Source organism: Dromaius novaehollandiae, chromosome 15, assembly GCF_036370855.1.
Source record: "Dromaius novaehollandiae isolate bDroNov1 chromosome 15, bDroNov1.hap1, whole genome shotgun sequence".
NCBI classification, from domain to species: domain Eukaryota; kingdom Metazoa; phylum Chordata; class Aves; order Casuariiformes; family Dromaiidae; genus Dromaius; species Dromaius novaehollandiae.
In genome coordinates, this window is record NC_088112.1 from 6,123,491 (window position 1) to 6,138,533 (window position 15,043).

Genomic DNA, 15,043 nt, shown 5'->3' on the forward strand with positions numbered 1-15,043 from the left:
CTCTTTAATCAGGATTCTGATTCTCCAATCAATTTTCTGTCTTTTTACAAGCTCAGTTCTAAAGGAATGGAGTGTTTCATATATGAAATCAATCTTTGTTAAAATTAAAATGTACTGGCTTAGGCTGACTGGCAAAGAACTGACCTGCCCAGCTGCTTTGATTTGTTGCTGGAATGAGTATCCATTGGATCTTTGAGGATATTCTGTCCAGCTGTTTTGTTTGACAGCCTAGATAGGATGAACATAGGAAGAGAAGTGTAAGGTACCTTACTGCTTTTCTGGTCAGGCAAGAAGCAGCTGCTTTTCAAGAGTGGTGACTCAGAAGGATCCTACTTAACTTTAGTTCACAGCAATATCACATCTGAACTCTGTCTCAGTGTGGAAGTTAAAACTGTATTTTGAGCTTAGAATTACGTTCCAGAGGGAAAGCTGACCATCAATTTGCATGTTACATCATCTGCCTAACAAAGAATGGCTGGCACACTGCAATTTCTTGAGGAAGTTTCATCTGTGATACAATTTCCTTATGTACCAAGTCTAAATCCCAGTGCAGTGACAGTGCTGTCATCTGAAGGGTTAGTGTCTGAGCACAAGCTCTGCTTCATCAGGGTTAGAGGCACACAACTCCCTGTGTCTCTGGAACTGGGAAGAAACATTTTTAAATGAATTTTTGAACAACTTTGCATGTTCAGGCCTGGTTTATGTAGCAGAGGCACACAGTAGCATAGAAGTGGTTCTTACTAGCTGTTTTCTATAAAAAGTTGTATTTCCCAAGTGTCTAGTGCTAGTTTTAGGCTGGATCATGCATTCATACTTAATTTGCATCCATTTTGAAGACATGCTAGTTACACGGTAATATAGACCAAGCAGTCTGGTTTTATCTATTTAAATAGCTGAAACCTACCGGTGAATTTGTTCTTCTCTTTATATGCTGCTGAACAGACAGTCACCCAAAGAAGAAAAAACCATGATGTTGGCTGGGTACCACTAAGGAGACCTAGTGGCTGGGTAGATTTCAGAATCTTTTCAGAAGATTTGGGACTTCAACAGCTACAGAACAGACCTCTTTCTCAGATTTGAGACAAAGATTAACTTTTTTGCCAAATTTATTCCTCCATGTAAAATTTAAATGTTGAACAGCACAGCTGAGTGCTGTGTTGAACTCCATCCAGTTCACCAGATGGTCTGATTTTGGGGTGTTTTGCCTCAGTTAAATAACATTTATATGAGTGTGGTTTTGTAAATTAGTTAATCGAAATGTGTTTGGTAATCTGGGTTAGGAATGACTGCTTGCTGCTGGACTTTCTTCCTCCCATTCTTTCTGGAATTTGTGTCTAGTGGACTCTAATTCATAACCAGCACAACCAATTTCCACAAGCAGTGGGGCATTATATTGAAAACCTGAGCAGTCATGCTGAGAAAATAAAATATTACCCGGTCTCTGCTCAGAACTGGCATGCATACCTACCTGACAAATTATTCATCTTCCATTTCACTTCCATTTCACAGTCTAAATGAGCTTTCTTGTTGGAAGCAGATACTATATTCAAGGAGGCAGTGGTGGACTGGGGGGGTTGTGAAACAGGTCTTTGTGAATCGGAGCTAATTACGATCTGTTGGCTTCTTATGTGTCTAGAGTTGAAAGAAGATACTTCTCTCCTGCATACAAATCCACATGTATTAAGTAGAGAAGTTTAAATATTTCTTCCCTTAATGTGTTGGCTTTTTCCATGTGATCCTCTTGCTCTCCCGTTTTACACAATGGCTTTGGCAGTGGTCACCCTTGTCCAAGACAGCACACTATGTTCACAAAGGCCTGAACAGAACGTGGCACAGATCTTCAAGGCTATGCTGTAGCTTGCATTTTTGAATGTTTCTCATATGAAACCCCTCTACAGTTCCCTTCTAGGGAACACCTTCTTGCTTCCAAAATTTACTTCTGGAAAGCTGCACATCCCAGCCTGATTGCTTTGCTGGGAAATGTATGTAATATGTGAAATACTATTGCTTTGAATCATAAAGGTAGTATCGGTGATAGTGAATCTGTAAGGGTGGGCCCATGCATGTTGGATGTGAAAAGAGTTAATAGTCATCTATTCCCAAGTATCTCAGGTCCAAATATAAACAGGTGTGATTTACAAGCTTTCTCTGGACCATTTCAGCACCTTATTTAAGCCACTGTGAAAGAAGTCCTCCAGCTGAAGTGAAAATAAACCATGTTACTTGGCATGAAAAAAACTTGACATGAAAATGACCTTTGTTTTTGTAGAAAATTTTCACAGTCCCAGTTATCCATCTCCTACCTTTTTAACTACTGTCTTGCTGAATTATCTGTGTTTCCTTCCAGTTGGTGTGATTCCTTAATTAATCATGTAGCTTTTCTCTGAACTCCTTGTTGCCACAAAAATCTCTTGCTTGATGCATACTAGCGTAGTCACAGCTAAGGTTATATTTCTTGGTCTCCTATTTTAATTTCAAGATTGTCAACAAGGAAAATGGAAGACACTTACTTTGGGATTGCTGAAGGTTTTTGTGCAGAGGGCTGCTTCCCACTAGAGTTTTGTGATGTTTAATGATTAGTGTCCTGACTATATCAATTCATAATAGAAATGTTGTTTTATTTTTCTGCCTAAAAATATACTAAATGGCAATGATAGTCTTGTCTGGACTGTGGAGAAACCTATCCACATGCTACAACTTCTGTAAGACAAGGGAGGGTGTGAAGCTGCAAACATGAGACAATCTCAGATGTAAACAACGGAAGGGATTCAGCACCTCTCCTCACCTTCCACTTGTACTGCCAGCAGGGGTTGCCTTCCCAAGAGGGTCATCAGGAATGTTTTCATGAGCTTCTGATCATCTCGATTTTTTGAAATAATAAATAGTGAAAAGATAACGAGAGACCAGCATGATATAGACCTATATTCTGTCCTTATTTTTGTGTAAATATTTCAACTAGCTGTAAAAGGAACAATTTAATGCTATTTAATATACTCTGAAATCCTACTGGTATTTAATTATTATTGTTTTGTCTCAACCGAGCAGAATATCTTTACCATTATACATCTACAGTTGCTGTTACAAAGTTTCAACCACGGCAGCAAGGAGCAGGAAGTATAGCAGTAATCCAGCTAAAGGGAGTAAATGGAGTGCAAACATAGAATCTTTTGAAGTATTCTTCAGATAAAATAATAATGTTTAAAAACATATTTTTGTCCATTTTCAAATGGCTATTTGAAGCATTTTTTTCTTTTTCCCTTTCCCAAGCATTCTTTCCACATTCATTGACCACATCAAGTGAAAAGTAAATGAGGATATCATACATTTGCTGAGAATAGCACGTGCACTTCATTTCCCTACAGTGGGAAGAGTTTTCTGGCCAAGCCTTTTTCCTGTTCTTTATAGTATAGATTTTAAATTCTGTGTTTGTTCCATGTGATTTGGCAAAAAAGATGCATACTATGAATCATATTCTTACACTAAGTCTGTGCTGAAGCAAACACAGATGAGAGATAGGTAGTGCATCTGTTGTTCAGTCTATAGTGATAAGCCCACGATGAAGTAAAATTAAATCCTCAGTGCTAGGCTTCAGTTACTGTCACGCTGTAATGTGGTAGTACCATTACTGTAACTTTCCAACAGTACAGCTTAAGAGGAGGGCTGTTACACTACAACTGCTATTACTGTGCTGCTTCTTACTTTAAATTTAAGATCTTACTTGAATGCCATGTCCTGGTTAGTATACCAGGTAAACATTTGTGTTAACTATTCCAAAGTGGACAGCACTCCATACTAAAGGAAGCTAGAAGTTACTTTTTTATGCCTTAGAAATTAGTTACAAATTGCTGTATGAAATTCTGTGTGCTTTTGTGCTTCTTGTTTAAAGCTTGCCTGGTTCCCGGAGTATTCAGTTTATGTGGTAGCATTACTTTATATTTAAACATTGAGATATTCTGACTGCTCTTAAAAAAAGATGTTTGAAACCTGATGGCAAATATACAACCACATATACATACTCGTTTTTTTTATGTGATACTTTCCTTTAAAGATGAATCATACAACCCCTGATTGTTTGCAAGTTATCATAAAATGTAGGGCTGCTTTTGTCAGCCAACAGCTGGAAAAAATAGTCTGAACTGCTTATACCTACCACTAGATATTAAAGTAAATGTCCATTCAGCAAGAGCCCAGAGCCTCATTCTGAGGCTCTGTTTACTGAGGATTATTTCCTCGGTGCACAGCAATGAGTGAAAAAGCAAACTGAGTATTAGGACACATGAAAAATGGTGCAGAGATCAATCCTTAAAACATAATGTAATTATGTAAATTGATCCTTGATCTTATCCTTCTCTGTATTGAATAACATTAAAATCCTGTAACTAGACGCAACAAAAATTGTTAGATTGTTTCTAGACAGATTGTTAGATTAGATGTTAGATCGTTTCTGCAATTAGATCGTTTCTAATTGGAAAGCAAATTTTCTCCATTTCAGGTGGTGATTACAAAATTTGGGGGTTGATTGATTAGTCTGCAGGAAAATGGATTTGATAGCAGTATATAAAATTGTTAAAAGTCTAAAAAAGATAAATCAAGAGCTCCTCTTTATAGGGAAACGAGAGAAATTGTAGCTTTTAAAAACTACTGAGAGCGTGGTTTTTAAAGCAATTCGTATCAACCATGTAGAACTTCATTCTGCAAGATGTTGTTGTGGCTATGACCCCAGATTAAAAAGAAATGAGCTATTTATATAACTATCAAAATATTTCCAGTTATTTCTAGAAAAGTTTAAAAATTAGGGATATATGCTTTCAGATTTGGAGATAAAAGCTGACAGTAGAAGAAGCAAGTTTCTTTAATGGGCATCTTAGTAAAAAATCATGGATTGTATAGTTTCATATCTCCTTTTCAGAAGTATTTGGCTGCCATTAGAAGCCACCTGCAGAGTAAGATAGACCAATGGCTTGCTGTACTATGGAATTTCCTATCTAATGGTGACTTTGACAAACAGGTACTTTGTTTATGATCTTTGGAAAACTAATTATACTTTAAAAAGTGCTGTATTTCCTAGTGTTAGAAGCGTTTTCTGGATGGAGTAAACAGAAAATGTTGACAAGGGGTGTGATGATAAGTGTCTCTGTTGTTGTTAAAAAAAACAGGGGTGGGAGCCTAGGTCAGAGGGGGACAGCTGGGAGTCCTGTTTTCTAATGGTGCCTTCCAAGCATCAGCTAAACTGAAGGGACTGCTCGTCATGTCAACCCCTATTCCCTTTGTATTTGCTTCTGGGGACAGTGGGGAACAAAGAGCAGGAGGAAGGGTGAGCAAGAAAGTTTGGAACTAAAAATACTCCCAAAACCAAAGCAGTCAATTTTGCGATGAGAGGTCATCTCAGAGAGGTGACTGAGACGTTATGCTGAATTGTTATAGACCTTATATTCAGGACACCCAACTCCTTAGATAAGGGTAGCTGTAACAGTTGCAATAGACTTTGATTTCAGTGAGGTGTTTTGTGCAATTAGATACTATTCAGTGGGAGAAAGGATTTTGCAGCTTTAAAACTTACTGATTTTTTTTAACCCACCATTTCCTTTAAAAATAAACTATAGAACATGTCCTATTTCCCAACCTTGCTGCTTCTTTTTCACTTTACTAACACTGGAGCTGGACTGATTGAACAAATGCAAAGTTGGGGGTCTATCGCTTTTTGCACAGCTGTTTTGTTATGTAGTCAATTGGGGTGCTGGACATCTTGGCTATAGTCAAAGCTGTCTACGTGATAACGTGGAGACAGCTATCTCCACACTGATGTCTGAAGTTTTAAAAGTGCATTGTGCCCTACGAAGAAAACTGCCTGGGTCTCATTTGACTCGTTATTTTCATGCAGCGTGCTTTTGACAAGCAAGAGAAAGTGGTGCTATTTAGGATCTTTGAGCAGCAAAGACAAGATCCCGTTTTTTTTGAATATTGCATATGCGAGAGGACTCTCCAAAAAGCAAAGATTAATTTGTTAAGGTTTGTCTTAGTTGAAGTGTGATCATTCCTGAAGATACATATACATATGTGTATGTATCCACACACAAAACATAATTTTGTGTCTCCTGCTACTCTCTGTAAAGGGTAAAGGTGGTGACTGTGGCACCAAGCTCTAACTCCTTATTCATTTATGGTCATGTATTACTGTTATTTTGCAAGGCAACAACTGGCAATTATCAGAGGTATTCCAGTATATTCCCCTCTCTTTGGCAACACAAAATACAACTTGACAAAATGACCCCAATTTTTCCCCCACAAGGACATCTCCTTGCCAAAGAAATTTTCAAGGGTACCTAGGAGGCCAGAAGGTCTCCAAAATGTATGATTGCCCAATTTTGCCCATACACAGCCATTTGTTTTGCTGGCAGGGAGACTTTTCTGATTCTGAAGCACAAAAACAAAATGTTGTAGAATTTCAGTTCCATGAAATAAAAATGAGCTTTGGACTACCCAACCCAGTTTAGGGCATTTCTTACTCTGATATTGCAAAAGAATTTTCCATTTCCTGAGCACCTCTACTTACCACCATTCTTCCTTTTGCTTTCATATGGTGCTTACATATTTTTTAACAAGAGAGAGTGGTTGCATCTCTGTTGCATCCTAGCACGGCTGTGCAGAGAGAGTTCAGGACTATGTTCCAGGCTCTGCTGTGTGTCTTTGAGGGCAACACTTGCATATGAGCATCTATCAATATATCTTCTAATTTTTTAGATTTTGTATCTTACGTTAAAAAAAGCTAAAAGAGAAGCTTATTCATGGTGGGAAAACTGGAGCTGAATGTTTTAAACAGCCATAAAATAAGGAAATGTATAAAAATAATGATATTATTTTTACCTGGCATGTTGTTGATAACATGTAACTCAGCTGCCTGAAAATCATATTACTGCTTATTAATTTTCTTCTTATTCTCAGCATATGTCACACACTGGGGTCTCACTCCTAGACTTGGTGGTTTGCTAAGAAGAGTGTCTGCAAGAATTGCATCATTTCAGGTGTTTGGTCTGAAAGTCCATCCCTAGGAAGGAATGATTTTTACAAAACACTCGTTTGTAGTCGTATTGTAGTCCATTCAGAAGGTCTTCGCACCACCACCACCAAGCTTCTAAAACAGGTACCCATGTCTGGAGCCCAGGCTACCTACGTAAACAACAGAGGGAGAGACATTACTCTAGGGGGTAAAGCAAAGCACCAAGTTTCTTTCCCCCTCGTGAGTCTGGCACACTGGGGCTGGTTCAGGACTGGTCATCTACTTTTCCCATTCAGAACCATGCTTTACTTATATTCAATTTTAACATATTATTGCAATCAGTATGCTACCTTTCCATTTATGAGATGTTTATGGCTATACAGAGACTGCAGTGGATATAATTAAGCAGTACTATCATTTTTCATTGCCTTCTGTGGATTCTAAGGCTTCCAATAAGTAAGGTAAACTGTGGCTTGTCCCTTTTTTGACTGCAGGCCAACAGATTTACTAGGAGCAAATTAGGGAATGGAGGAATGAGCAATGACTAAGTTAAAATCCCTTTTATGGGCTTCCCCCTGAAAAAACTTGACCTCACAGACTCTAAAGAAAAGAACGTAAATATTTCTGGAGAAGAACATAAATATTTCTGTTGTATTTGAAGAGGCAATTTCTATAAACTCCACTCCCTTGAGGAAAAGACTGCAGGCAGTGCAAATGGCAGAAGGCCCCAGCTCAGTTACCAGGAAGACAAACAATTTTCCTACTCCTGGCCAAAAGTGGATATAACGCATGTCGAGCTCAGATGGACATACTCCCGTATTAAGGCTGCTGCTTTGAGGGAGTTTGAAAGGCCTGTGTATAACTGCTAGTGTGTAAAGGATTTTGTTTAGCTCCATAATGAATTCTGCATTTGAACTTTCTTACCACTCAGCAGAGGGATTTATTCCACTGAACGGTGGAACATGCGTCTCTCTGAGTGTCCGGCGCCAGCTCCAGTAAGTATCCCTGCCTGCTTCCATATCCGAACCGGTCTGAGTCAAGCTTGGAAACAGGGTGAACAGAGTATTTGTCTTTGTGAGGGGGCATTTGGAGCCAGCTTTTTTATTAAGTGCTGAAACAAAGGGCTCTCATAAGCAGCGATCGCTTTTTCAGAACTTGTAAGGTTTCACAACGCTGAACAGGGGGCCTTAATATATGCCATATAACAGAATGCTTCATCCAAAGCAAATACAAATTTTCACTGAAATTGTGACCCAGAAAAGAATGTGTCAAAGGATTTGATTCAGGGCCTTACGGTACATTCCAGCAAGTCAGATCCACAGAATGAGTGCCAGAGTTGTAACCTCATCTAGCAGACTTGCAGCTGATGAATAACCATGTGACAGTTGAAGTTAAATGGTTGCTTGAATGCATTAAGTGTGTAAATGATCTCATAAATGTATGGAGGAGACTTTGGAGAGAGCATCCCTCCTCCTGCCTCCTAAGGGCCTCCACTCCCTGCACTGGCTGAATTTAACTGAAAGGGAGCTCTAGCAGAGTAAAAGTCCTCTGCCGCCAACACAGGAGGGACTCTCCTGACTCAATTTTACTTGAGTTAGAGGACGTTCTTGTTCTGCTGATCTCTCCACTGACAGATTACTCCTGCCTCCATTCAAATAGGGAAAGGATTGCCAGTTTTTCACACAGGAGGTGGAGTCACACTATGTGACCCTAAAAATCCCAGGAAAAGCTTTGGGTAAAGCTGGGAAGTGAATCCATGATGTGTTTCAGGCCATGCCTTAGCCAGAAATCTATTTCTTCCAGAAATGCTGGTCCATTACAGGTGGTCTGTGCTCATGGCAGCATCCAGACGGGTGCAAAAAGGACAGACAGGTGGAGATCCCTGCTGAGGGCTTAAATGTGTAGACACTGACCTGCAATTCAAGTGATCTGGGTTCTCTTCCAGAATCTGTCAATGCCTGGCTTGGTCTCAGCAGCCATCCAGTCTTTCTGTAGTGTTGTATCTTTAAAGAAGAGTGCATATGAATAGCTCCAACTTACAAAATACTCCAAAATGAAGAAAATTGGTTTGAAAGACCAGATATGGTCTGAGCCAAATATGAGCTGTGTCCTGCTATAGGCCAGTGAAGTTGGGGAGCCTTCCTGGATGGTATTTTAATCTAGCGAAGTGAATATAATTTGGAAAGGAGCATGCATCTGCTGTGTGTTCTGCTATCATTTTTGTACCATTTATACAGAATTGCCATGTTAGAATCAGACCTGCAATCTCAGCTCCAGCATCCTAGCTCCCACCCCCATCAACACCATGTGCTTCTGCTGAAGTTTAAGGAAACCCTGCTTCAGGCTGATTGCATCTAGTGTCATCCTGTATCCTAGTAGCTGACAAACTGATCTAAACTCAGAAACATGAGCTTTTATATTCCTTCTGAAAATGTCTTGTCTAATTATTTACCTAGATATATATGCTATGAAACATCCAGCTGCCGTTTAATGGGGCACACGCAATCTATGATAGAAGCTTGGTATATAAGCCTTGTGACGAGAAGCCTGCGGCAGGGGACAAGTAGTGTTGTCTGCGTGTTACTTCATGGACGGTCTTTGAGAGAGGCAAGCCTTCCGTCAGTCAACGCAGTGCTGGTGTTTTCTCTTTGTATGCCTTTAAAACATTTATTGCTGAAAAGCAAGAAATTCTTCTCTGTTTTAAAAAATATGTGTATGAATGAAGGCAAAAGGCAGCACAGTGCTGCTCTGTAACACAGTACTTATGTGAGTCCTTGGGTACTCTGGGAGAACTGCCGAGGCTTTGCAAAATGCCTGTGCTGCCAGGCTGAGCAGAGAGGGCATGCTCTGTACAGTGCTCGCATAATCCACCGCGGCTGGTGCTCGGAGTGGGAGTCAGCCATACACGAGAGAACTGCTGCCAGTTTGTTGTAGAGGGGATGTTCCCATGAGTCTCTGAGGAGCGAGGACTGCGGTCTTCAGGGTGCATCATTCAGCATACAGTCTTGGGGCCTCTAGTCCTGAAACCATCATGCTATTTCTAAATGAGAAATAAAAGTGGGTAGCAGTGCTTGGGGTATTCTTGTGAAACAACCCTTCTGTGCAGAATTGCCGTATTAAGAACAGTCAGAAACTAAATTCCATTTAGGTCACTGAAATGCATTCAGTGCTGATTCCTGAAAGTGCCTTCCTTTATATAGCTGGGGGGTTGGGCAGTGAAAGGAAGCAGTGGGAAGAAGGGATAGAGGTGATCTCTGGTGACTGAATGTGCATGGGAAATGTTCCAGTGACATCAGAACTAAAATATGCAAGGAGCTAGTTTTTAATGAGACGTGACTCTATTTCTTGGCACTGTGCCTGCCTAAAATAGCTTTAGTAATGTAGAGAGTTCTTTCTACTGTTTTGGATAAATATGAGTGAGGAATTTAGAAGTCACTGGCTCATTAATGAAATGGTTAATTTTGTTCATGCAGTGGTTTGTGAATTTGTTTAAAGTGACTCACTTCGAGATGACCTGCTGGACTGCTTCTCTGTATTTGAATAATCTAGGAATCTAATAAAACGGGAATGTAACCAGTTTAGAGATGCCATGCACAGGATCCCTACATGTGCTGACCTACAATAGTCTGACAGTTGTTTCTTGGTGAAGTTAGGCCAGCTTTTAATGCAACACATCAGAAAGGTTCTGGAGAGTCTTCAGTATAGGCAAGTGGGAAGAGGCAGTATGTGTGCTCTGAGAACCCTAGCAGGTACACACCTTGAAATGTTATGGACAGATGTGGTACTGGGATTTCCCTACCACATGGATTATATTCTGGAAACAGGGAGAGAGAAAGTTAATAGGTTTGTAGTGCATAAGCTATCTGTTGAAAAAGAGGAAGTCGGGCACTTAATGACAGTTTTGGGAGAAGATCAGATTTTCCAGGCTTCCGTTCCAAACAATGGCTTAAGCTTCACAGCGTTAGTAACATCACTGAGCGGTCCTTGGTGAGGTGCACAGTTGGGAACTGAAAAGTCCAGGTGAGCAGGCAATTGATTTCCTTGTCATCTTTCCCTCCAGTATAGGAATCATCATAGGCAGCTCTACACATCTCCCTTCAGACAGCTGGGTGTGGAGGCTTTCACCAGTGTGTGAAATGCATGAAAGACTCTTCTGAAACTGAGATCCAGTTATTCCAGACATCCTTGAGAACAGTAGTTCCTATTTCAGAGAGATATGGATGCTAATGATCAGCTTCTGCAGAGTGTGAACTTACTGTGTGTGAGCTGAATCTTATTTAGGCAGTGGTTGACGCAAGGATCCCTCCAAGCTCATTGTACAACGAGATGGATAATGACCCCTCCTGAAAAGCCTTCAGAAATTCTTCACTTCTTATTATTGCTATGTCATACTGAACTAGTCCTTCCAAAATGTTTTCTGTAGGCCTGCTCTTGATCAGTTACCCATACAACACCAGGAAGCTTGTCTTAAGTGTGCTTGTTAAAGTAACTTAACTACTTGAAAGACAGAGAAAACAAGAACATTTTAGGGCTGTGTATCATCACCTCATGGCAAACACTCAAAGGAAAACTAGAGTGGGGAAAGAGTCAGAGCACTTACATGATATGGAACCTGTCTACCAATGTTATCCCCAGATTTAGATCATACAGTCCGTCTTTGTAACCGAAGCACATAGCTGAGAATTTACTCAGTACAGGGTGTATACTTTTAATATTGCTTTGGGTGCATCTGGCAAACAGCACTTCCTTAGCTAATCACAGCTAGATGCCATATATCACACTTCCATAATTTCTTTTCTATCGCATAGCTCAGTGCCATTATCCAGTATCTTTTTTATTGTGCCACACAAATTGCCAGTTTAGGAACCTCTTGCATTAAAAATAGATCATAAGTCTGTGCAAATTTTGCATTTGATTACTATATGGAAAACAAATGTAATGCTAATGAAACATACCCATAAATTGCAACTTCATTAGGTTACAGTGATCCTAAATGAGGTTGGGGTAAATCACATGCATAGAAAGATGCATGACTTCACTTCTTAAATCTTCATTGAAAAAATCCATCCATATCCAGAAGAATTATTGTTTGTAATACAGAAAATTTTTGCTTATCTACTGCATTCAACCTCCTTTTTTTTCCTCTCTGCATTATAAGCTCCAAACTGTAAGTGCCTAAACATTGCAAGAAGTTCTCCTACAGAAATTTATGGTCTGATGTGGTTATCTGGAGTGGTTTGTAGGATTTAGATTATCTTTTGACCTCTGTAAATTAGCACAGGGTCCCATCCTTATGATTTCCATATATAATTGTAATGTCTAACAGTCCTATTGGTATAAAATTAGTATTGATTTAAAGTTAACTTGCAAGAAAACAATTTTAAATGTATTTGTACTTTTGATATGTGATTCTGAGACCAGGCCACATGACGCTCTGTACCTTGTTGAGTTATTCCTGCACAATGGTTTGTTCAGGTTGTAAAGACTGATCACATACTTTTATTACAAATTTACAATTTTGTACTGTTTATCTTGGCTTAAAAATCAGCTCAAATTTTTTGCTTGATTTTTAAAAATTTAATGTGAAGAAATAGACCATCCACATTTAGAACACTTTCCCCCTGTATTGGGTTGGGTAAATGAAACAGGGTCTTTTATTAGAAGAAGAAAATAGAGAGTCATAGTAGCAACGAACTACAGCAAATGCAGAGAAATCTGGTTAGTTGTAAAGGTCACAAAAGTGTTCTAATGTTTTCAGCACACAGATTCATTGCTCAATTGCATATGAATTTTTCAGACCACAGACTGCTCTTTGTCTAGACTAAGTCTATATAAGCAAAATAAAAGTAAAGGTTCTGTCTGTTCCATGCAAACTACTGCGGCAAGGGACCTAGTTACAACATGATAACCATACCGTATGACTGGGTCACACCCTGTACCTGAGATCAGATGTGGATTTTAATCATAGATCTCAAATCCTGTTCTGTTCCATCTAAAGCAAAAAAAAAAAAAAAAAAAAAAAAAAAAAAAAAAAAAAAAGAGAGAGAGAGAGAGAGAGAGAGAGAGAGAAATCCCTCTGCCAGGCTTGATCTCTCCTTTGTGTGATGCAACATCAGTCTTAATTTTACATGTGCAGGTGGGAGGCAACAACTAGGTATTTGTTAGGAAGGCAAGAACGGAACAGTAGCTAATTTTGTAAAAAGCTGAGTGATCCATCAAAATGACATTGGCAAAATGTTAAAACGCTGAAGTAAACCAGCAACTGAGACACCCATGAAGTGTGAATTTGCTATCAGGTATTTCTTCCCTAGTAATGAATGCAGGTGACTGGAATGAGACTGCTCCCACACTTCTGGGCGTTCTGAAGCAGTGTCTGCGCTGGAGTCAAATGTGTGAGTTGCAGTATAATGAGTCTGTCATTAGGAAAGGGCTTATTGGAAAATTTTGCACTTTTGAATCATTTTTAGCCTCAGTTCTGCTTTAGTGATTTAACTTGCAAAACTAAAGCAGGCTGAAGCATAGCCATGCCAGCTGATGCAAGCCTAAAGTATCTCTGAACCTTGAGTAAAGGTGCTCCACTACACATAAAGCCAAACGAGCACACAGGCAGGGCAGACATGGCCAGTAGGTTCTCCAAAAACTTGCATGTAATGGGAGGATGTCACATAAAAGCTATCTTCTTGAATTCCCATGATAATGATAGCTTTTTTCCCCAAAAGGGCTCTGGGACAAGCATCGAATCAGTCTCCCTTAAGGTGGAGTTTAGAGTTATCATTGTTTTACATTGATCTAACAGATTATCTTCAAGGATCAGCTCTAAATGTTTGCAGGAGGGAACGTGGACTTTGTAGGACAAAAGGAGGAATTCATGATCCCTTGGTTTTATTTCCTAAAAATATCTGTCTATGCAAGTATTTATACCTATTTATACTGAACATGGCATTCATCTCTTTTTGGGAGGGGGGTACCTAACACACATCCTCTATGCTGTTATATAAACAGTGCGATAGGGTGCTGTGCAGCACTTTCACACTGTGAGGAAAGGCACAATCTGGAGCTGAGGTAAGTACGTGGAAACTAGCCTAACTAGCTATGTGATCTGTGATAACAGCAAGAACTTCTGCACCTGCTCCTCAGAGAGGCTGAAGAGACTGCTCCAAAGCCCACACTGTTATAACCTCAGAACGGCTACTACGTGGAGCACGGGGTAGCAGAACAAAGCAAGTATGGGTGCATCTACCTGTGCTGCTTTTACACTCTTCCGTGCAGTGTACGGGTACCCTAATTTGCTGATGAAGATCCCCTGAACAAATCTCCAGATAGAGCTTGCAGTACAGTACAGGGGTCTCAGCTCCCTCAGACACGAGTAAACAGCTCATTTTATCCTCACCGAACGGGCAAGATTTTGTTTCTTAGAGTATTCACCGCACTACCAGTCACCCCTCTGGGGCCAGCAACCATTTAGTCCATAGTGACCGTCAGAGAGCGACTGCAGAAGGCAGGCGCAAACGCTGCTCCTGACGGTGTGTTGTGGGGCTCAAAGGGGATGGTACTAGTCTGCAGAGTTGCCCGCTCTTTGAAATACTGAAATTCAGCAACGGCAGCAGGTTTATCTACATATTATGAAGAGTAAAGAATACCTCTTGTGATAAAAATATGTAATTAAGGAAAGTGCTCATCAGTAGCTGCTGCTGCGATTCCAGCGGAATCTCAAACGGGACCTCTGAAGGATGCAGCATGTTTCGGCAGAGGCATCCACCTGGAAATCCCCTGACCTGTGAGGCGACATAAAAGGGTGCAAGTCTGGCAGATTACAAACCGACGTACTTTTAAATACGGCATTGCACAGCAGTGTTCCAGTGTGCAGGCGCAGGCCCCGGCTCACCACAGCCAGGGACCTCACGTGCCCACTTACCTTTCAACCACGACCTCGCCGCTCGGTTAACACCGACATGGGCACCTTCCTCCCCCGCCGCCGCGGAGCCGCGCGGCCGTTGCGGCCGTTAACGGTCGCGGCGTTCGTTAGCGGCGGCCTCGCGCCGCGGC

At 40.5% G+C, this 15,043-nt stretch overlaps 1 long non-coding RNA gene across 1 annotated transcript; it reads right to left on the reverse strand.

Moving 5' to 3' along the window:
- Positions 1-2,794: 2,794 nt before the first annotated feature.
- On the reverse strand, positions 2,795-15,040 carry LOC112982227 (uncharacterized). The gene is made up of 4 exons (XR_003258926.2): positions 14,913-15,040; positions 14,638-14,772; positions 8,911-9,000; positions 2,795-7,167 (listed from the first exon to the last, which is right to left on the reverse strand). It is a non-coding gene; the product is annotated as an uncharacterized LOC112982227 (long non-coding RNA).
- Positions 15,041-15,043: the final 3 nt, after the last annotated feature.